This window comes from Narcine bancroftii, chromosome 3 (genome assembly GCF_036971445.1).
Source record: "Narcine bancroftii isolate sNarBan1 chromosome 3, sNarBan1.hap1, whole genome shotgun sequence".
Taxonomy (NCBI): domain Eukaryota; kingdom Metazoa; phylum Chordata; class Chondrichthyes; order Torpediniformes; family Narcinidae; genus Narcine; species Narcine bancroftii.
Genome location: NC_091471.1, coordinates 254,516,037 through 254,540,360, shown reverse-complemented (window position 1 = coordinate 254,540,360; position 24,324 = coordinate 254,516,037).

The following is a 24,324-nucleotide window of genomic DNA, read 5'->3' as shown; positions in this document are numbered from 1 at the left end:
AGGGAGGTTTAGGGGAATCATCAGGGGTACGTTTTTTTGCACAAAGCTTTATGGATGCGGGAAATACCTTGCCAGGGGGTGGTGGTGAAGACTGAAACATTGAGGAAACTCTTAGACAGGCACATAGAGGGTAACGAGGAAGGAAGGGTTTTGGGTTTTTTTTGGGTAGGAATATGTAGGTCAGCACATCGAAGCTGAATGGCCTGTACTGAGCTATGTTTCCAACAATTTCACTCAGGCCTGTCGGGGTAAATGCATGTGGACACCATACCACCAGTGAAATTCCAAGGTGCCAATCCTTCTCTGCTGGAAGCACTGGGTTGGTGTGCTCATTACTTCATTCCTTCCCAGGTACGTGCCTGGGATGACATTAATATTCTGTAGCTGTGCTCAGTTCCAATTGAATCTGCAACTGGTGGATGCCGTGGCATTTTTAAGGGTTTTACTGTCACCTGTGCTTCAGCCGCAGCTGGCCGGAACAAGGTGGGAATGCGGGGCTGGCTCGCAGGGTGAATACGTGTGGTGGGAATGTTTACTATTTCCAGAGTTTAGGTGTCTGGTTGAGAAGCCTGTCATTTATATGGTTTTTTTTATTTTAAAAAATCAGCTGCACTCCCACTGGCATGAACCCGGGTTGACACAGCACTAATCCAGTTCAACCACTGATGGCTCCATTATAGGCTTTAATGGCCTGATAAAAGAACCAACAGTGGTCAGGGCCCAGGATGGCAGTATCCGCCGGGAAAGCAGAGGGGACAACTCTATGGGATGGTTATTGCAACAGTGGACTGCTGAGGGGCTCTGCAGGTGAAGAACATACAGGCAGCAAGCTGTTGGTGACTCCAGGGGAGGCTGCAGGCTGCTGGCAACAGCGATTAAAGGACTCACGCCAGGCAGCTGACTACTGGAGACTGGCTCAAGAATGGCTGAAGGGGTACCGGGTATGGGAATCGGGACGCGAGGGCGCTAATGGTGCTGTAGCTTTCCTGATCGTGTCGGAGGTTCGGATCTGGAGTTCGGGTGGCCGATGGTTTGACTGAAGTCTGTATGGCTGCAGCAGAGCTGGGGACAATCCGTGGACAATCTGTGACTATGGGGGGTGGTGGGGGGGACCTCTGTCTGTTTCGCTCTGACTGTAAGAGTCAACTGTCAATTTCTGCTGATGTTGACTCTGTGTGCCTTACAGCAGACTAAAGCTGATTTTATGTAATATTACTCCTGCTTTATTACATGACAATAAAGGAATCTTGAATCTGTATTTAAGAATCTGTCTGCATCTCATATTCATCTTTTCCTAGAACTTGGTGTGGGGGCAGAACGACATCAGTGACGTCGGAAGGGAGTTTCTTCAGACTTAAAGCAACCAACCATGGATTTCTGAGGTTATATCAAGTTTCAGAATTTACTCTGCCAGAAACCAAACAATTCCTAAGCAAGTAGCGACCTCTGTTGTCTGCACCACTTATGACACCCATATCCTCCTCCTGCACCCTTCAAATCAAATATCAATGCTGTAAGATTTTATTACTGCAGTAAAACTCGGGGTATCTGGGATACAGTAACCAGCAACCTCAAGCATCCGGCAAAAATAGTCAAGGAAAATATATTTTCAAAATTAAAATAAATATGAATAAAACACAGATTATCCACTGCGCTGTGGTCTGGCACATTTAGATCTACCGCCGCTAGTGAAAACTCCTTACAGACTGCACAGGGCTCGAACCCCGGTCCCATTTGTTGTAACGGCTTTGCGCTAACCGTATCGAACTGCAGCATTATTTCCGTTTCAATACGTTTATATAGGGGGTTCCCTTAGGGGTCTATTTCTGTTATTCCGTCATTTTCTGTGGTCTGGCAATGGCCAGGTTTCGATGTCGCCCAATTAAGGAGGTTCAGCCTGCAATGGGTTAAAATAATACGTACATTTAAAATTGTAAAAATAAATGTTCTCTAAAGTAACACATAAACCTTTGGTGAAGATGGGAGCAGATATTCAACCATTGGAGGGCCTTGGCCGTGCTTTGCTCGTAGCAGCTGTTTGAATAAAGTTGTGTGAAACAGCGATGTCGTCGCCCAGGATGAAGAGTTGGTTGATGCCACTCACGTTGGGATGACTCCTTTAAAGTGTCTCCTTAGCCCTGCTTTGTAAGAGTCACTCCGGACAGAGGCTTTACCTGCAAACTTTGGGGGGGGGGGGGGGGTAATTATCTATAATTTTATTGTTCATCTTCCAAGTGGCTCTGTGGGGGTGGGGGGGGGGGGAGGAACCTGCAGATGCAGCGACAGTTAAATGTTTTCAAAGAATATGACTGACAATAAAGTAAAATGTATTGATGCATTCAGTTACTTGTAATGGCTAATACACACAGGACCTCTGTGTTATTCAAGATATGGACTTGTTCCTCACCAACTCATGCTGAAAATGGGATACTGGGAGAAGATGGCCACATGCACCAATGGGTCCCGAAATGTATTAACGATCAGCCAGAGCACCAGTTACCAAATGAAAGAGACTTTCATTGTTTCTGTGGCACAGTTAGAGAAGCAATAAGTACATCATTATCACAGCACAAGCAATCAAGGTTCAAATCCAGTGCTGTCTCTAAGGAGTTTGCACGTTCTTCCCATGAGCATGTGGGTTTTCTCCGGCTGCTCCTGTTTCCTCCTACGTTCCAAAGATGTATGGGGCTAGTTGGTTAATTGGTTACATGGGTGAATTTGGCATCGTGGGCTGGAAGGGCCTATCGTAACTCTAAATTAAAACTGAAATTTAAAAAAAAAATAAGCACTTAGTCTGTGTGATCGGCTGGACTGAAGAGTAATGGCCCAAAGTGACCCTTGCTTCTTTCTCTGCCCCATCTCATTTGTCTCCCAGTTACTCCAGCCAGCATGGCCTGATTGGTCTGTTGGTTTGCATCCATCTGTTGCTCTGTGGAATTATTCCATATGTGTGTGGCGAGGCACTCCTGGAATGCAGGTGAGAAGGATCTGAAGCCACATGGTGTGGCGGCCCAACCGTAATCCTTTCGTAAAGGTGGCAGAGGAAACCTCACTGCTGCCATCAGGGAAGAGGTGTAGGTGCCACACCACCAGATTCAGGAACAGCTCCTACCCCTCCACCATCAGAATCCTCAACGACAAACTCAACCAGGGACTCATTTAAGGACTCTTACTTGAGCACTTTATTGATTTTCTTTTTTGATCTCTCGATATTGCACAGTCAGTTTGTTCACATTTGTTATCTGGTTAACATTCTTCATTTGTTTACATGTTTACACTGTGTACAGTTTTTTTTTTGCACGACCAATTCGTGGTAATTCTGCGCACCTGCAGAAAAGGAATCTCAGAGTTGTTTGTCATGTCATGTGTGTATTCTGACAATAAATCTGCACTTTGATTTTATTTTTAACTTTGATCATTTTGTTATTGCAGTTGATAAATTTATAGATGTTTAAATTTAAATTTTACATCTTTAGACATACAGCACAGTAACAGGCCATTTAGGCCCATGAGTCCAATATACACCCAATTAACCTACAGCCCTGATACATTTCAAACAGTGGGAGGATGGGGCTATGTTGTTTTCCGGCAAGGGTGTGTTAAGTTAGTGGATGGCCTTCAAAGGCAAAATCTTGAGGGTGCAGAGTTTGCATGTTCCTGTGAGGATTCAAGGCAAAAATAACAGGCATAGGGAACCTTGGTTTTCAAGGGATATTAGGGATCTAGTTAAATAGAAGAGGGAGATGTAGAGCAGGTATAGGCAACAGAGCTAATGAGGTACTTGAAAAGATATCAGGAGGGCAAAAAGGTTGCTTTGGCAGATAATGTGAAGGTAAACCCGAAGGCATTCTATAAGTATATTAAGAGTAAAAGGATAGTAAGGGATAAAATTGGTCCGCTAGAGGATCAGAGTTGTCAACTATGTGTGGAGCCTCCCGCAATTTTTTTGCATCAGTATTTACTCAGGAAACTGGCAGAGTGTATAAGGAAGGAAGGGAACAAACAGAAGGGTCATGGAACACATGGAGATTAAGGAGGAGGAGGAGGAGGAGCTTGTTGCCTTACAGCGAAGAAAGGTAGATCAATCACCCAGGCCTGATATTACATTCTCTCAGGCCTTGAGAGAGACTAGTGTAGAAATTTCAGGGGCCTTGGCTGATATATTCAAAATGTCCTTAGCCTCAGGTGAAGTGGCAGAGGATTGGAGGGTAGCTCATGTTTAAAAAAGGCACCAAAATTAAACCAGGTAATTATAGGCCACAGAGCCTGACATCAGTAGTGGGCAAATTATTAGAAGCCATTCTAAGAGACAGGTTATATAAGTATTTGGACAGTCGTGGGCTAATTAAGGGCAGTCAGCATGGCTTTGTGCATGGTAGGTCATGCTTAATGAATCTTGAAAAGTTTTTTGAGAAGGTTAATAAGAAGGTAGATGAAGCAAAAGCTGTGGATGTTGTCTACATGGAATATAGTAAAGCCAATGACAAGGTCCCACATGGGAGGTTAGTTCAGAAGGTTATGACACGGAGAGGTTGTAAACTGGATTCAAAATTGGCTGTGTAGGAGAAAACAGAGAGTGGGAGTGGATGGTTACTTCTCAGACTGAAGGCCTGTGACTGGTGGTGTGCCTCAGGCATCTGTGTTGGGTCCATTGTTGTTTGTTGTCTCTATCAATGATCTGGATGATAATGTGGTAAATTGGATCAGCAAGTTTGCTGATAACACAAAGGTAGGAGATGTTATGGAGAATGAGGAAGATCTTCAAAGCTTCCAGAGGGATCTGGACCAACAGGGAGAATGGGCCAAAGGATGGCAGATGGAGTTTAATGTAGACAAGTGTGAGGTGATGCATTTTGAAAGGGCAAGGTAAGACATACACAGTAAATAATAGGGAACTGAGGAGTGCAGAGGAGCAGAGAGATCTGGGGATACAGATACATTGTTCCCTGAAGGTGGCATCGCATGTGAACAGGGTTGTAAAGAAAGCTCTTGTATCTGAGCCTTTATACATCAAAGTATTGAGTCTAGAGTTGGGATGTTATGTTGAAGTTGTTTAAGACATTGGTGAGGCCAAATTTGAAATATTGTGTGCAGTTCTGGTCACCTAACTACAAGAAGGATATCAATAAGAATGAAAGAGTGCAGAGAAGGTTCACTAGGATGTTGCCGGGTCTTCAGAAGTTGAGTTAAAGGAAAAGATGTAGCAGGTTAGGACTTTATTCCTTGGAGTGAAGAAGAATGAGGGGAGATTTGATAGAGGTTTACAAGATTATGAGGGGTATAGACAGAGTAGATGTGAGTAGGCTTTTTCCACAGATTGGAGGAGGTAAATACAAGAGATCCTAGTTTTAATCTGAAAGAGGAAAGGTTTAAAGGGAACATTAGGGGGAAGTCCTTCACTCAGAGAATGCGGAATGAGCTGCCATCTGATGTAGTGAATGTGGCTCGATCTTAAGTTTTAAGAACAAATTGGATAAATACATGGATGGGAGAGGTCTGGTTATGGAATAGGAGCAGGTCAGTGGGACAAATGAGATGGTCGGCACAGACTAGAGGGGCCAAATGGCCTGTTTGTGCTCTACTGTTCTATGGTTCTATAGTTCTAGAGAAACAGGGTGCATTCTGTTTAACTAATAGGTTGATGATTCATCAAGGCTAAAGCTGACTGTGAAGAGCTCCTTATTTGGCAAAGACAATAAAATAACCAATGGGTAAAGGATATGACCCAGCAGTGCAACATATCAAAAGAAACATGTACTTATGGAAGAAAGATTGCAAATATCTCTTTGAATGTTCTAGAAAGCTGGAAGTTTGTATAAATATGCAACTTATGAGCTAGGTAGCAGACTCCCTTAAGGTGAGACTTGTTGTATGTGGCAGTGCCTCTTACTATAACAGAGTTCTCATGCTTTGCAAAGCAACAACAAAGCATAGTGACATTTGTAGCCGCAGTTGCATTCTCACACAACCAGCATCTTTTTCCTTGGATGAAGATGCCAGATACTAGAGGACATCTGATTAAGGTGAGGGGAGGAAAGTTCAGGGGAGACATCAGAGACAAATTGATTACACAGAAACAGGTGGGGCCTGCGGTGGGGGGGGGGGGCGGTTGGCAGAGGCTGGTACAATAGGGACATTTAGAGGGCTCAGGCAGGATACAAGAAAAATAGAGGGTGTGAGGTTGGAAAGGGTTAGATTGTTGTGGGGTAGATTTGCATAGGTTGTCACAACATCATGAGCTGAAGGGCTTGTGCTGTGCTGGAATGTTCTATATTCTATGTTCAATGAAGCAAGATCATTCAGTGGTGCCAACAGCTTAAAGACTCAAATCATGTTTTGCTTTGCAGGTGATCTTGTCACAACTTCACACCTACATGTATTTTGTGTGGGGCCTGTCGCCACCGATAACTCTTCGGACGCTGTGTTCGAGAGTTCAGACAGGCCTGCATGGGCAGGGACAGCTTTGTGGTCACATGCGGGATACAGCCAACAGCCGATACAATGTGGGGTTTAAATAGTTTGAACTGTAATGGAGCAATGCCTAATAAACTTTAGGACACAACATTTCTTGCTTGGCTTAACATGGTTCATTCTTTGTTCCTTTGTGAGATTTAGAAACTCCTACAATCGATTACATACTGTATATATAGCTCGATTTAAATTGAGATTTTACATAAGGTGTTATTTCCATAAAAATTAATCTTTATTGTGATTATCTTTCACTTGGCGATGGAAGCAGATGAAATCCTGAACTCGTGTTGAACCAAAATTGGCTGGTATTTTCATCCCATTACATTTTATGGAACTCATTGTTAATGTGGTGTCCAGCTGGCAGTTCATGAGATCATGGACAGATATGTCAGCAAGAGATTTAAAATGGGTGACCACTGAGTGATCCATACTATTGTAGCGGACAGAAATGGTGCTCAACGAACTGATCTCCCAGTCTGCGCCCACTCCCCCCCCCCTCCAATGTAGAGGAGGGCATAATGAAACGACCTGAAAATTGGAGGAACAATGCCTCATCTCCCAGCTGGGCACGCTCCAACCAGATGCCTTTAGCCTCAACTTCTCCATTGTCCGTTAACCCCACCCCTCCCCATCTTTGACCCCTGTCTCCCTTCCTCTAGTTCAGTCTCGCTCTCCCCTTTTCCCTCTGTCTCCTTTCACAGGGCCAAAATCAATTCTCACTTTTTCCTCTTATCAGATCCAATTAACACCTATCGTCTGTTGGTCTCCTTCCCCCCTCCACATTCTTCCCCCTTTCTCTCCCCAGTCTTTATTCAGATGGCTGCCTGCTTCCTGCTTGTACCTTGCTCAGACCAGCTAAATTCCTCCAGCATTTTGCTGTGTTTTCCCCCTTCCCTGTGAAACAATGACGTTTTGGTTTCTTCCGTGCTTCTCTCCTACCGACTACATAAATAATATTCATGTTACTCAAGGAAAACGAGGCTTTTACTTAAATGTACCCATGCAGGAGGCAGGGGTGGACATTCAGTATGGCTGAATTAGAGATAAGGGTACCCATGTGGATTTCTCCTTAAATTACTCAACCCACACACGGCAGGTCGGACAGCAACCTCTTCCGAATCAGAATCAAATTTTATTGTTACGAACAAGTCAAGAAAATGTGTTGTTCTGCTGCAGCGTCACAGTGCAAACATTCATCACGCTACAAAACAAATTGTAAAACAAAAATACTGCAAGAATAAGTCAAAGTCAGGCCGTGTCTGTGGTTCATTGATTATTCAGGAATCTGACGGCAGCAGGGAGGAAGCTGTCCTTGTGCCGCTGAGATCTCATCTCTGGGCTCCTGTACCTTTTTCCAGATGGCAGCAGAGTGAAGAGGGCACAGCCTGGGTGGTGGGGGTAATTGACGATGGAGGCTGCTTTCTTAAAACTGCCTCTTTTTGATGTCCTTGATGGAGTGAAGTCTGGTGCCCGTGATGTCGAAGGCCGAGCCAATAACCGTCTTGAGTTTTTTTCTTATCCTGAGGGCTGATGCCTCCATGATGCAACCAGCCAGAATGCTCTCCATGGTAGAAGTCTTCGAGAGCAGTCGGTGACATCCTGAATCTCGTCAAACTCCTCAAACTTGAGGTGTGCCGATTGACATCAAGTGTTGTTTTGATCAGTACCTTTTCAGAATTTGAAATACGCCTGGCTCTATATAGAACGCATGGTGAGGGGTGAGGGGCGTGTAAAGCTACCCTTGTTATTTCAGCCATTCTGGTCATCTCTGGTTATCAGCAGGACCCACAGCCTCCTTGCTGTAGATAACCGAGGGACTGGAGATCCTAGCTGTTTTGCCACTACCAACTCCAAGCAAAGGCAGGAGTGGGAGAAGGCTGGATGTAGAATATATGGTCAAAAACTCCGTAGAGCAACAGAGGACATTTCCAATTAGGTCCACAATAAGACCAAAGAGTGAACGGTTACAGTGGAAGGAGAAAAGCCCTCTGCAAGACATCCCCCTTCCATGAGGCAAGTTGGGGGAAAAGTTCCGATTCCTAAAAGCATAACCACTGCCAGCCTATGAATGTGTTGATGGGTAGTCTAATGTGATTCCATCAAGCACTGCTCACTCGACAGATCTCAGCAGGGCAACAGTTCAAATCCCAGCCTTTCTCTTTATTTCCCGTCACTTCTCTTTCACTTTGATTTACCCAAGCCGCCCATCCGCTGAAACTATCTTCTTCTGTACTTCTCTGTGAACTTCACCTAACACCTGCTCTTCGGCTGAAGCTGATCCTGTGGCTGGCTTGTGAAGTGGAATCTCTGTCGAATCTCAGAGGATGCTCTCCCATTGCTGCTCTACATGACAATAGCTGGATCTATGGAGCAGAGAACCAACTCCTTAATGCCGGCCAATCCATGGTAGTCCCATTGGCCTGCATTTAGCCCACGTACATCCACCTGCTTGAATGTTCAGTAAACTAACTCTCCCTCACCCTCTTTCTTCCCCTCCCTCTCTGCCTTCATCTCTCCCTCCCTCTCTCCCCTTTTACTTTCTCTCTCTCTGCCTCTCTATCTCTTTCAATCTCTCTCCATCTCTTTCCCTCTGCCCCTCTCTCTCAACGCACGGTGATTACCGCACTGTCCCACTGTGGATCACTGTTCAGGTCAAAAGTTCATCAGGAAGTTTCAATCCAAGGAGTTGATTGAGTTTCTCTCTCCGCAAATGCTGCCCGGCCTGAAGAGTGTTCCCACCTCTTCCAAACGTGTTCCATTCCTTTACAGGAGTGATTTCACCTCAGAAGGGTCTTGCGTCTGCACGATGCTTCGGGAATGTTAGAGGTCAGGAAGGGCACTGTGTATTGTCTTTCTCTTGCTTGCTAATCACTCGTTAATGAGGGTCCTCATTAAGGTGACTGGAGAGAAGGCTGTCCTTAAAGTTTCATTCACCTCCTAAGGCAATCAGAGGCTGCGGTTCAGACCCATCACGGATCTGCTTCCCTGGAAGGTCATCAGAGAAAGAGAAAGAAGTTCCCTGGCTTGTGTTCATCTGCGCAGCAACAAAATTACCACAAGAATATTTCGAAATCACTTTCCACAGGACTGCATCCCATTATCAATTGAGCTAGCAATGGCAATTTGCAGGCTTGCAGCTTTCTGCCTTTTAATGAGCAAAGTGGCACTGTGACTCACAGCCCAAAGTCATCCGCATCAGCTTGGAAATGACAGAGGCAAATGTAAACAAGGTCGGTAATATTGAAGGAGGCTTTTCAAGCAGGAGGCAGGGATGCTGACACAAAAACAACCGATTTTGTGACTTGCTCATGATCATAAATTCTGACTCTGGGACAGGAATTTTATGAAATATGAGGTTATTTTTGGAGGAGGGAGTTTGGAGGGGCAGGAAGATTTAGAGGAGGGAGTTATCGAGATAAAACACTGTGATTGAAATAAAAGCACAATGCTGGAGAAGGTATGGGGGCAGAAAGTTTGAGAGCAAACTGTTTGGAGGAATGATTTTTAGGGTACAAGGATTTTGGAGGCAGGGAGATTTGGGGGCTGGGAGATTTGGGACCAGAATGTTTTGAGGGTAGAGAGTTTTGGGACCAGAGAGTTTTGGGGGCAGAGAAGTTTTTCTTAATTTTTAAAATTTAGACTTAAAGTACGGTAACAGGCAATTTTCGCCCATGAGTCCGTGCTGCCCAATTTACACCCGATTAACCTGGTGCGTTTCGAATGTGGGAGGAACCAGAGCACCCAGAGAAAACCCACACAGACACAGGAAGAATGTGCAAACTCCTTACAGACAGTTGGGATTCAATCCGCAGTCCCGATTGCTGGCGTTGTAAAGACGTAGTGCTAACCACTAGGCCAACCGTTCCGCTCTATTGTGACAAGGAAGTTTGGCACCAGGCCGTGTTCCCCTTGACTTCCTCCTGAAGTCCACAATCTTCTCCTTGGTTTTGCTGACGTTGAGCACAAGCTTGCTATTGTTACACCATTCAGCTCCTGTACGCTGTACGCTTCCTCACTGCCGTTTGTTATTCTGCAAACAACTGTGGTGTTATCAGCAAACTTCTGTGTCCAACCTCATATACAGTGACTCAGGGGTCATTGGGCAAGATGTACAATAAACCCACAGCTACCTGGAAAGGTGAATGGTGACATAGGGGTCACTGGGCTAGGTGTACGTTGACCCTGTGGTCACCGAGGAAGGTATAAGTTGGTCCCAGGGTTTCTATGGGAGATTTGTATGGTGAGCCCACTGTCTAATGTGGGGAATTCATTTTGGGGGGCAGAGAGAGTTGTGGTTGCAGGGATCTTTGGGGACAGAAGGTTTGGGGGAAAACTGTTTATTCAAATAAAATTTGGTGACAGGGAGAATTGGGGACAGGGAATGTTGTAGATAGGAAATGCTGGGGGTGAAGGGTTTTGGGCAGGGAATTTTAGATGTAAGGACTTTTAAGGCAGGGAGATTTGGGTAAGGAGTTTTACAGAAGTGAACTCGGGATTTTGGGATATCCACTTTTGGGTCAGTGTGATATGGACAGTAGATTTTGGGGCAAGATTTTGGGCAGGTGCTTAGGGGGAAGAACGCTTTGTGGGGTCGAGGGACTTTCACCCCCTCAAAAAGCTCTACAAGATTTGTTAAACACAACCTACCATGCACAAGACCAAGTTGACTGTCCTTAATCAGGCCATGGCTGTCCAAATACCTTTATATCCAATCTCTTCAGAACTCTTTCCAATACTTACTACTAACAACAGGCTCATTGGCCTTGATGTACCATCAATAATTCCCAAAAGGCTGAGTAGTGAAACAATCAGGCTTTTACTAGCTGAAGGCTGACATGTTTAGCTGCCTTATCCTCCTATTTCTAACCTCTCCAGCACATGGCACAGGAAGCAATCCTGGAGTTCCTCTTCAACCAAGCGCCTAACTCTCTGAGCTCTCCTTGCAGGACCTGCTCACCATTCCTACTTATGTCATTGGTACACGACATCTGGCAGATTACTCTCCCACCTAAGAATGTTGTGAATGCGATCTGAGATGTCCCATACCCAGGCAACGTACCATCCGGGATTTGCGATCTCCTCCACAGAATCTCTTATCTGCCTTCCTAACTATGGGATCCCCTATCACTACAGCTCACCTTTTTCCTCCTTCCCTTCTTAGCCACATCACTAGACTTTATGCCAGAGACCTGATTGCTATGGCTTGTAGCCCTCAATGGTTTTTCAGGGGGATGCCCACCAGGGGGCGCTGCTCTGCTGGCCAGTTCCCTCTCCCTTTCCTAACTGTAATCCATCTACCCTCTTCATCTTTCCTCAGTGAAATAGTGTCCCTGTAACTCCTGTCTATCTATTCTGCCTTCTGGAGTTTATCCAGTTCCTGCTCCAAAGCCTCAACACAGCTTGTCAGGAACATTAGCTGGATCCACTTCTGGCATCAGGGAAACTAGTGACAGGGAAACTCCTTTATTGAAGCTTAAAGTAAATGCTGAAATGAGAACGAAGAACCCTGTCTTAAGTATAATGCCTTTGAATCAAAGTGAACACGAGTAAATAAAGAAAAGCTGCGGTCTCTAAGCTTCTGAGTAAAGCTCTCCGCTAGCGGGGGATCCTTTACCGTTCCCATAATGTGGTGTTTAATTTCATTCTCAGCTCAAAGGGTAAGGAGCTCCCAGATCTCTCCATCCCCCCAGTTAGCAGACATCATAGCCGTTAGATGCTGAATCCTGACTTACTTTAAAATTGTCAGATTTCCCATTGATAGGTCACACACATTACGTCATCACGACGTCACGTTCCTTACCTGACTTGGTTCCAGAATGCCAGATTTGCCTTTTATACAGACAGCTTTTGGGGCGGGGGGGGGGGGGGGGGCGGGGGAGGTGTGACTCTACGTCTGCTGCCAGAATAAAGCCAGGACTGGAATAGCCCACCATTCCGCTTTTTAGACAGCAGGCATAGCATGAAAAAGCCGCAAATATCCCAGAATGAAGCAGCTCCGTAAAAGTCTCTGAAGATTCGCTGTTGGTAAAAATTTCCCAGAGTCCTTTATAGCCAGAGAAAGAGAAGCAAAAGAGGGTCCTCACAGGGTCATTGAATGACCAAGGCCTTGCCTCCAGTGCTCCTGCAGCCTCCAAAGCCTTCAGTCCTCACCATCAACAACCAAAGCTATCCAAGTCCCTCGTAGACTCCCTGATTCAGCGATGATATTCGTTCCTACAGCTATCTTAAACACCCATCCATTCTGTTGTCTAATTCTTGTACATACCACTTGAAAAATACCAGATCCAGTGGGACTGTCGCTTTAAGAGCTAACAGGTCAGGCTGCAGGTCCTGCCGGCTTTGGAGATGACTGTGGACTGACAACAGACTGGTACAGAGTGTACTGTAATGGATCTGTTGTAGCATGCATGCTACACAAAGTGTGGAGTACGAATGACGCACACACACACACACACACACACACACACACACACACACACACACACACACACACACACACACACACACACACACACACAAACATGCACACGCTTGCGCACATAAATATATTTGCGCGCAGTTGGGGTTATGTTATTTTAAATATAGCATTGTTTTGGTGAATTTCTATTGCTGCTATTAAAGTACACCAGGAGTCAGACAGAAATGTCCCACTTTATTCCCACTCTTCCACCAGTCACCCAATATTCTGTCCATAATTGTCCCTTTCCTGTCATGCCATGGGCTCCTTTCTTGCTGAGCAACTGCACATTATCAGAGCTTCTACAAATCCATTGAATGAGATTTCTCTCAGGCACCGTAGAAAGTTTTTATGCCATTATTGGAAGGTTTCAGTGATGAGGGAAGACTGAATAGGCTGTAGATGCCCTTGGGTAACCTCACGGAAAGTTTCTAGAATTAGGAGGGGAATAAATAAGGTTAATGGTCGTGGAATTTACTCTTACGTTGGAGAATCTGGAACTTGAAAGCATGGCTTTAAGGTTGAAGGGGAACATTTATAAGGAACATGATGGACAACATTTTCTACAGATGGTTGTTTGTGTCTGGAATGAATTGCCAAAGGGAAGGTGAGAAAAGAGACGATGCCTGTAATGGGAGGGTCACATGACTCCAACTAGTTCAGAAGTCACCTCACCTGCCAATCAAGGTACAGCACGAGCCTTGCTATTGGCTACTTTGAAAGTAGATACCTCACTACTGGCTCCAGGAGTCTGCTGAGGTTTGGTGTGACATCGTAAACCCTGGCAAATTTCTGCAGGGGTGTGGTGGAAAGTGTGCTGGCCAGCTGCATCATGGTCTGGTATGGGAACGCCAATACCTCTGAGCATAAAGCCCTCCAAAGGTAGTGGACACAGCTCAGGACCTCACAGGGAAAACCCTCCCCACCATTGAGCATTTACAGGGAACGTTGTGGTCAGAGAGCAGCAGCAATCATCAAGGATCCACACCACCCAGCACACGTTCTGTTCTCACTGCTGCCATCAGGAAAGAGGTATCGGTGCCACAAGACTCACACCACCAGGTTCAGGGACAGCTGCTACCTCTCCACCATCGGACTCCTCAACAACAAACTCAATTGGGGACTCATTTAAGGACTCTGACTTGTACATTTTATTGAATGTGTTTTCTTCTCTGTATTGCACAGTCAGATTGTTTACATTTCTTTCTTTATGTGCAAGTGTACATTGAGTAGTGTTTTTTCTTTGCAGTGACAACAAGTGGTAATTCGGCCTCACCCATAGGAAAAGGAATCTCAGGGCTGTATGTGATGTCACGTATGTACTCTGACAAGAAATCTGAGTTACAAAATCTGAATCTGTGTATACCGGAGCTAACCCCATTAGCCAACTGCAGGGTAAAAGGTCAACATGCGGATCAGCTCTCAGGTTTGGCCAGGAGGATCTAACCCCAGATCCACTCTGTGTGGAGGGAGGCATGGACTGCACAGGAGAGGTTAATGTAAGGTGTGCACCATTAAGGTTGATGGGTATTGTTTCATGCTCTTTTATTCTGTCTTTTACTGTTTGTTCTATCAACCTGCATAAAAGTGGGAAATGTGATATATTATCTGACGGTGCATCTGAGTGTGGTAACCATGATTTATTATCCATCAGTTGGTTGTAGCGAGTAATCATTGTTTAGCTGCGTCCGCTGTGTGTGAGCGTACTGCCTGTGGCGATCTCCCTCGTGCATTAATTAAGATTCTTTCTCTGTTCTTAATCAGTTCAGATTTGTTACTTTTCACACACCGGCCGAACTTGTTCCTCCCATCACAATGCCCTACAAAAATTCTGACGATTAGCCCTCCCGGATCTCAAGAAATATTTTTGGCCGACCCATTTGAAGTTTGTCACCTCCATCTCTTTGACCCAAGACAAGACTTCATGGGTAAAATTGGAGTTGCATAAGGCTGATGAGAGGATAGGGGAAAACCTTGTATATACATGGAATTCTAAATTATTATCTGTCCCTATTAAACCATATAATTACAATATGAAATAAAATTAATGGTCAAATTGGGGACAAAGCCTAAAACGCCCCTGGCTTAAAATATGTTAATTCCATAAACAATTGATAATAAAATTGATAATAAAATTGATAATAAATTCTCAGGGACACTTGGTCCCTGAGAAGGGTCAAGTGTATTGAGGATTGATATGAACAGGGTAAATTTATGATATTTGAGCAAATTAGGATTAAATATGGATTTTTAAATACATCTTTTTTCTGCTATCTTCAGTTGAGATCTTATTTAAGGGACAAATTAGGTCCAGAACTGACCTTACCACGAAACAGAGACTCTGGTTCGAAAGGGGAGCACAAAGAAATTCATTTCAAAAATGTATTCCTTGCTTCAGGTGGGAACTGCTTTAAGGGTCTGATAAATCAGGACAAAGGTGGGAATAAGATCTGGATGTAGAAATCGATCCATTCTCTGGTCTGACTTATGTCGGGACAGCATGGTGAACACGATTAATGTAAAGGATCGGCTGGGGCAATATAATTTTTTACATCAGTTATACCTCACTCCACAAAAGTTACATAAATTCAAATCAGAACAATCAGACTGTCGCGAAGTATTCTATTCTGAGCTTCTATAGATGTTGGTGTGCATGTTGTGGAATCACTGTACACATTGCTGAGTTGATGCATTCGCGGGGAAGTCTATGTACACGCCATGGAGCCTAGTGCAAGACTGACTCCTCCAGGCTTATATACACCACTGCTTCTGTCACATAGACAGAAAGTGACAGCATCAATGACATCATTAGCTCAGATGAAAACCTGTGTTGGATGCAGATCACTTTCCTGCATTTTCCACAGCATGTCCACCATTTTGGGAGCCAGTTTGCTTGCTGGTAAGTAGATTGCCACATGAGCCCCCCCACCCCACCCCACCCCTTCCCCGCTGACCCCAAAAATCTGTGTTGTTTTTGTTTGGGTGGTTTTCCTCTGCACCGAGGCACCTGAATTACAACTGGTCCATCCAAATCCAGATGGACACGGTTGAGGCGGTCAATTACAAAAGCTTCCGATGTCCAAAATGTACGTCGAACCATTGTGTCTCATTACCAATGAAGAACATTCATGATCCTGACATCCTCACACACACCGGGTGTTCACATGCAGCAGAACTTTTAAGGATTTCACCCAGTTTCGTTTAAACCAGTGACTCTCAACCTTTTTCTTTCCACTTTAAGTAATCCTTATGCCATCAGTGATCTATGATTAGTAAGGTGAGTGGGAAAGGAAGGTTGAGAACCCCTGCTCTAGGCCCAATTGTTACTGAAATATTTTGCTTGAGAAAACTTGTTATTGGTCCATTTCCTATGGAGTTATGAACCCATACACATTATGAGTCAATAAGGTACGATTAAAATTTTTTCTTCCCACCCACATACCACCTTAAGCAATCCCTTACTAATCACAGAGCACCGATGGCACAGGGAATACTTAAAGTGGGATGTGAGTGGAAAGAAAAAGGTTGCGAACCATTGTTTTAAGCATTGAAGTCCAAAGGCACAAGTGCAACATGAAGAGCCATAAACAACCATTTCCAGTGAAGAGAACATTTATTGAGATAGAGACAGGATAGTACGTGAAGGAAACAACATAACAACTTCCTCACAGAAAGTAATGTAAAAGGAGCATTTGTCAGATGTTCAACCAACAGCCTACACATTGAGGTGTTCGGAAATACTCAGTCACAAAGTGTTTCAAACGCAGCGTCTCTGCAGCCATTGCATCATCTTCCTTGTTCTCTATTGTGTTTTGGAAAACAAAGATGGCTGTACAGCACTGCCCTATTGTGGGCTCATCCTTCTCGATAGATTCTTTAACAGCCTGCGCATTCGCTGCGCCATCAATAATGGCCAGTAGGTTTGATCTGCCTGCAAATGTAAGCATACGTTCAGAACCACATGCTCAATCAATTGACCTAATAGTTGGAGGGCTTCCCTGGAAATGACCTGAGGCTCCAATTAACTAGCCCTTAGCCCTTTGGACTCCAGCCATTTTTAACCTTTTCTTTATATATAAAGAAACTACAGTATGAGCCAGCTGGTGGTTGCGTGTAGAACCAGAACCATAAAATGGGGGCACGGAGTAAATGCACTTGTTGGCAGTGGCAAACCCAGGTTCTAGTGGTAGGGGGGGAGCGAGCACATAAAACAGACACCACCTCACACCAGATGGTGAGTCAGTGGTTAAATGGCAGGTCATGCTGGTTTTTCAGCAGCGTCAGAGCCTGAAGGAGAGGGCGCCTCTGTCGAAAAATTTGCTTAGGGAAGTAGCTGGTCTCCCTGTACCCCCCTTCCCCCCCCCCCCCACCAGCTATGCCACTGCTTTGTTGGTAATCCCTGAAAACCAGAACCTGGAGTCCAAAGGGTTAATCCAGTAGTTCTCAACCTTTCTCATTCCACTCACATCCCATTTTAAGTAAGCCCTAGGCCGTCGGTGCTCTGTGATTAGTAAGGGATTGTGTAAGGTGGGATGTGAGTGGGAAGAAAAAGGTTGAAAACAAGTTAAACCAACCTAATAAAATATTCTGTTCCTATCAGTTAGCCAGGGGTTAAAACGCAGCCACAGTCAAAGCCAGTCAGCGCTGTTTATCTTTCAATTCCGATTTAGAACAAGTCATACCTACCAACTTTCAAAGTCAGGTGTTTAAGATAAAGGTGATAGACCGAGCCCTTGCCGTCAGCCAGCTTCAGCCCTTCCATGGTACAGCTGTGGTAAAGGACGTACAAGGTGGCAGGCTTCCTGATGCACAGGCACCACAGGTAGTAAATGCAGGGCAAGACCCAGAGGCATGGTAGACACCACATACAGTGCGGGCATATTGGGCAGGATGGCGACCCTGCTGAGAACAAGCAAACTAAACACCACAGGCAGCAGATCCAGGGCACGGCACTCAACAGGAACAACCCAGCCTCCGTGACACAGCGTCGGAGCACAACAGCACTGGACACCCCACCGTCCCTCAGGGTCCACTGATGACTGTAGGCTTGCAGGTGGCTACAGAGAGCTCCACACAAGCTCAGGACGCACCAGCTGATGGCCCATCCACACCGCCGGCAATAACTGAAGTACGTCTGTTCATAGTGCACCTGCAGGCCTCCCACTGCCTGCAGGCAGCTCAGAAACCTCTCCGCCTGCTGCTTATCGGCCAGGGATCTAATGCGCACACAGCCCTGGAGAGGGGCAAGCTGTTGACTGTCTGTACTGGATCTCATCCTTGCTGCCTCCCCCTGTACCTGCTGCAACCTTCACCCTCCACAGCTCTATTTAAAGGCAAACTGGGCGGATCTCCCACTATCATAGTTGTGGATCGGGTCCAGGAAGTTCAAAGCTGGAGACTTAATTATGGGACTGATAAATCCTGTTGAATTTGGCCAGAAACCCCATTACTCAGACAGGGAGCATGCAAGACCGGCTGATTTCCTCTTGCATTTCTGTGTGTCTTTTAGTACAATCACAGCCAGGCCTAGATTAACCATTAAGCACCAAGGGAAGGGGGCACCATAGAGTTTGCTCCAGAGCCAGATTTACCATGGAACAGATGGACTAGGCCCCCACAAAAAAGGAGGGGCCCACAATAAATGAAAACTGTGTGTGAAGGCAGATTTGGCTGCTTGAACTGAATCTGCAGTGCACAGCTTGGTAATACTTCCCCGTGGAGCGGTGCATCGGGCCATGGGCGCCGGGCAGTGGGGGGAGGGGGGTCAATGGATTTTTCTTACCTCCCCCACTCCATCAACATGATCTACCGGTATTGTTGTCTGAAGAGGGTGTACAAAATCACTGAGGACCCCTTTCACCCCACACACGGCATCTTTCAGCTGTTCCCGTTGGGGAAGAGATACAGGAGGATCAGAGCTAGCACCACCAGGCTGAGGAACAGCTTCTTCTCACGGGCAGTGAGAATTATGGTCATTAGACTGCAGGAGCATAAAGGCACAATCGAGGAATTTTGCCGCTACACGGGACAGTCTATAAAGGAATGTGCAGGAATATTTTTTTTTTAATTTTTCACACTATGAACCATATTAATCAAAATACACACAAACATTCCCCTCTTGAATATACACAGTGTCATTTTCTTCCCTTTTCCCCCCTCCCTTCCCTCCCTTCTTCCCACCCCCCCCCCACCAAACACATTAAACATTCAACATATACAATACAATAAGCCCATCACACATTGAAAATAAACAAGAAAATTGTGTCATCTACTTTTACACACTGGGTCAGTTCATTTCGTCTTCTTCTCATTCTATCATTTTAGGGGATGGAGGTCCGTGGTAAGCCCTCTGTTGTGTTCCATGTACAGTTCCCAAATTTGTCCAAATAATGTGACTTTATTTTTTTAATTATATGTTATTTTTTCCAATGGAATACATTTATTCATTTCCATGTACCATTGCTCTACTCTCAGGCTCTCTTCTGATTTCCAGGTTGACATTATACATTTTTTTGCTACCTCTAAGGCTATCATAATAAATCTTTTTTGCACTTCATTCAGTTTGAGGCCTAATTCTTTACTTCTTATGTTACTTAAAAGATTTTTTGGTATGTTGTTTTTTTGTGATTTTATTTAATACTTGATTCAGATCTTCCCAAAACTTTCTCACTTTCTCATATGCCCAAATTGCATGTACTGTTGTTCCCGTTTCCTTCTTAGAGCGAAAACATCTATCTGATAATGTTGGATCTCATTTATTTAACTTTTGGGGTGTGACATATAACCTGTGTAACCAATTATACTGTATCATGCGTAACCTCATATTTATTATATTTCTCGTAGTTCCGGAGCATAACTTTTCCCATATTTCATTTTTTATCTTTATGTTTAGATAATTTTCCCACTTTTGTTTGAGTTTACAGCTTATTTCATAATTTTCTTTCTCTTGCAGCTTGATGTACATGTTTGTTATAAATCTTTTAATTATCATTGTGTCTGTAATCACATATTCAAAGCTGCTTCCTTCCGGTAATCTCAATCTGATTCCCAATTTGTCTTTCAGTAGGTTTTCAGTTGGTGGTATCCAAACATTGTACCATGAGTTATTCCACATTTGTACTTCATTTGTTCAAATGATAATAAATTATTTCCCAAAAAACAATTTTCTATTTTTTTAATTCCTTTTCTCTCTCATTCTCTAAAGTAAAGGTTATCTATTGTGAAAGGGATTAGTTGATTTTGCGTCAATAATATTTTGGTAGTTGGTAATTTATTTTTTTCCTTTCTTTGTGAATCTTCTTCCAAATGTTGAGTAAATGGTGCAATATTGGTGAACTTCTATATTGCACCAGTTATTTTATCCCACTTATAAAGTATATGTTCTGGTACCTTCTCCCCTATTTTATCTAGCTCTATCTTGATCCAATCTGGGTTTTCCCTTGTTTGATAAAAATCTGATAGATATCTTAATTGTGCTGCTCTATAATAATTCTTAAAGGTTGGTAGCTGCAAACCACCTTGTTTGTACCATTCTCTTAATTTATCTAGCGCTATCCTCGGTTTCCCCCCTTTCCATAAGAATTTCTTTATTTTTCTCTTTAGTTCATTGAAGAATTTCTCTGTTAAGGGAACTGGTAACGATTGAAATAGGTATTGTATCCTTGGGAAGATATTCATTTTAATGCAATTTACCCTTCCTATCAGTGTTAGTGGTAAATCTTTCCAATGTTCTAAGTCATCTTGTAATTTCTTCATTAATGGCTGATAATTTAATTTGTATAGATGGCCTAAATTATTATCTAGTCTAATACCTAGGTATCGCATTGCTTGTGTTTGCCATTTAAATGGTGATTCTTTTCTAAACTCTGTTTAATCCGCATTGTTCTTTGGCATCATTTGATTTTTATTTGCATTGATCTTGTACCCCGATATTTCTCCATATTCCTTCAATTTCTTAGGTAATTCTTTTATTGATAATTCTGGTTCTGTTATGTATAATATGATGTCATCTGCAAATAAACTGATTTTATATTCCTTCTCTTTTATTTTTATCCCTTTTATTTTATTTTCTGTTCTTATCAGTTCTGCCAATGGTTCTATTGCTAAAGCAAACAGTGAGGGAGTTAGTGGACATCCCTGTCTAGTTGACCTGCTTAATTTAAATTGATTTGATATATATCCATTTACTGTCCCTTATATGATGCTTTAGTCCAATTAATATATTTCTCTGGTAGGTTGAACCTCTGTAATACTTTGAATAAATAATTCCATTCTACCCTGTCAAAGGCTTTCTCTGCTTCTAAAGCAACCACCACTGTTGGCATCTTATTTCCTTGTACTGGATGGATTAAGCTAATGAACTTACAGACATTGTCCGTTGTTCGTCTTTTCTTAATAAATCCAGTTTGATCTAGTTTTATTATTTTTGGTACACAGTCAGCCAATCTGTTTGCTAATAGTTTTGCTATTATCTTATAATCTGAGTTAAGTAGAGATATTGGTCTATACGATGCTGGTGTTAGTGGATCTTTCCCTGTCTTTGGTATTACTGTAATTATTGCTGTTTTACATGAATCTGGCAAGTTTTATGTTTCTTCTATCTGGTTCATTACTTCCAGGAGAGGAGGAATTAATAACTCTTTAAATGTTTTATATAATTCTATTGGGAGTCCATCCTCTCCAGGCATTTTATTGTTCGGTAGCTTTTTTAATATATCCTGTATTTCCTCTATTTCAAATGATTTTATCAATCTGTTTTGCTCCTCCTTGCAATTTTGGTAGTTCAATTTTAGCTAAAAACTCATCTATTTTGTCTTCTTTCCTTTCATTCTCAGTTCAGTATAATTGCTCATAGAATTCCTTGAAGCTTTCATTGATCTCTGTTGGGTTATATGTAATTTGTTTGTCCTTTTTCCTTGATGCCAATACCGTTTTTTTTAGCTTGTTCTGTTTGAAGCTGCCAGGCTAGTATTTTGTGTGTTTTTTCTCCTAGCTCATAATACTTCTGCTTTATTTTCATTATGTTCTTCTCCACCTTATACGTTTGTAATGTTTCGTATTTTATTTTTTTGTCCACCAATTCTCTTATTTTTGTTGTATCTTCCCTTGTTGCTAGTTCTTTTTCTGTACTTACTATTTCCCTTTCCAGCTGTTCTATTTCCTGATTGTAGTCCTTTTTCATCATAGTTACATAACTTATTATCTGTCCTCTGATGAACGCTTTCTTTGCATCACATAATATAAATTTGTCTTTCACTGATTCCGTATTTATTTCAAAGTACATTTTAATTTGGCGCTCAATAAATTCTCTATATTCCTGTCTTTTAAGTCTTTCTTTGGCTTGGCTTCGCGGACGAAGATTTATGGAGGGGGTAAAAAGTCCACGTCAGCTGCAGGCTCGTTTGTGGCTGACCAGTCCGATGCGGGACAGGCAGACACGATTGCAGCGGTTGCAAGGGAAAATTGGTTGGTTGGGGTTGGGTGTTGGGTTTTTCCTCCTTTGCCTTTTGTCAGTGAGGTGGGCTCTGCGGTCTTCTTCAAAGGAGGCTGCTGCCCGCCAAACTGTGAGGCGCCAAGATGCACGGTTTGAGGCGTTATCAGCCCACTGGCGGTGGTCAATGTGGCAGGCACCAAGAGATTTCTTTAGGCAGTCCTTGTACCTTTTCTTTGGTGCACCTCTGTCACGGTGGCCAGTGGAGAGCTCGCCATATAATACGATCTTGGGAAGGCGATGGTCCTCCATTCTGGAGACGTGACCCATCCAGCGCAGCTGGATCTTCAGCAGCGTGGACTCGATGCTGTCGACCTCTGCCATCTCGAGTACCTTGACGTTAGGGTTGTGAGCGCTCCAATGGATGTTGAGGATGGAGCGGAGACAACGCTGGTGGAAGCGTTCTAGGAGCCGTAGGTGGTGCCGGTAGAGGACCCATGATTCGGAGCCGAACAGGAGTGTGGGTATGACAACGGCTCTGTATACGCTTATCTTTGTGAGGTTTTTCAGTTGGTTGTTTTTCCAGACTCTTTTGTGTAGTCTTCCAAAGGCGCTATTTGCCTTGGCGAGTCTGTTGTCTATCTCATTGTCGATCCTTGCATCTGATGAAATGGTGCAGCCGAGATGGGTAAACTGGTTGACCGTTTTGAGTTTTGTGTGCCCGATGGAGATGTGGGGGGGCTGGTAGTCATGGTGGGGAGCTGGCTGATGGAGGACCTCAGTTTTCTTCAGGCTGACTTCCAGGCCAAACATTTTGGCAGTTTCCGCAAAGCAGGACGTCAAGCGCTGAAGAGCTGGCTCTGAATGGGCAACTAAAGCGGCATCATCTGCAAAGAGTAGTTCACGGACAAGTTTCTCTTGTGTCTTGGTGTGAGCTTGCAGGCGCCTCAGATTGAAGAGACTGCCATCCGTGCGGTACCGGATGTAAACAGCGTCTTCATTGTTGGGGTCTTTCATGGCTTGGTTCAGCATCATGCTGAAGAAGATTGAAAAGAGGGTTGGTGCGAGAACACAGCCTTGCTTCACACCATTGTTAATGGAGAAGGGTTCAGAGAGCTCATTGCTGTATCTGACCCGACCTTGTTGGTTTTCGTGCAGTTGGATAATCATGTTGAGGAACTTTGGGGGACATCCGATGCGCTCTAGTATTTGCCAAAGCCCTTTTCTGCTCACGGTGTCGAAGGCTTTGGTGAGGTCAACAAAGGTGATGTAGAGTCCTTTGTTTTGTTCTCTGCACTTTTCTTGGAGCTGTCTGAGGGCAAAGACCATGTCAGTGGTTCCTCTGTTTGCGCGAAAGCCGCACTGTGATTCTGGGAGAATATTCTCGGCGACACTAGGTATTATTCTATTTAGTAGAATCCTAGCGAAGATTTTGCCTGCAATGGAGAGCAACGTGATTCCCCTGTAGTTTGAGCAGTCTGATTTCTCGCCTTTGTTTAAGTAGCATGGAGTTTAATCTCCATCTATATGTTCTTGGTGGGATGTCCTCCAGTTCTATTGCTAATAACAGGGGTGAGTGATCCGATAACAATCTAGCTTTATATTCCGTTTTCTGAACTTTCCTTTGAATATGGGCTGACAACAGGAACAGCTCAATCCTTGAGTATGTTTTATGTCTACTCGAATAATATAAGTATTCCTTCTCCTTTGGGTGTTGTCTCCTCCATATATACTAAAGTTGCATTTCCTGCATTGCATTAACCATAAAGTTGGCAACTTTGTCTTTTTGCTAGACTTTTGTCCAGTTTTATCCATCTTTGAATCCAAATTAAAGTCTCCTCCTATCAATATATTCCCCTGTGTATCTACAATCTTCAAAAGGTATCTTGCATAAACTTTTGATCCTCTTCATTAGGTGCATATATATTGAACAAATTCCAGAGTTCTGAATATATCTGACACTTTA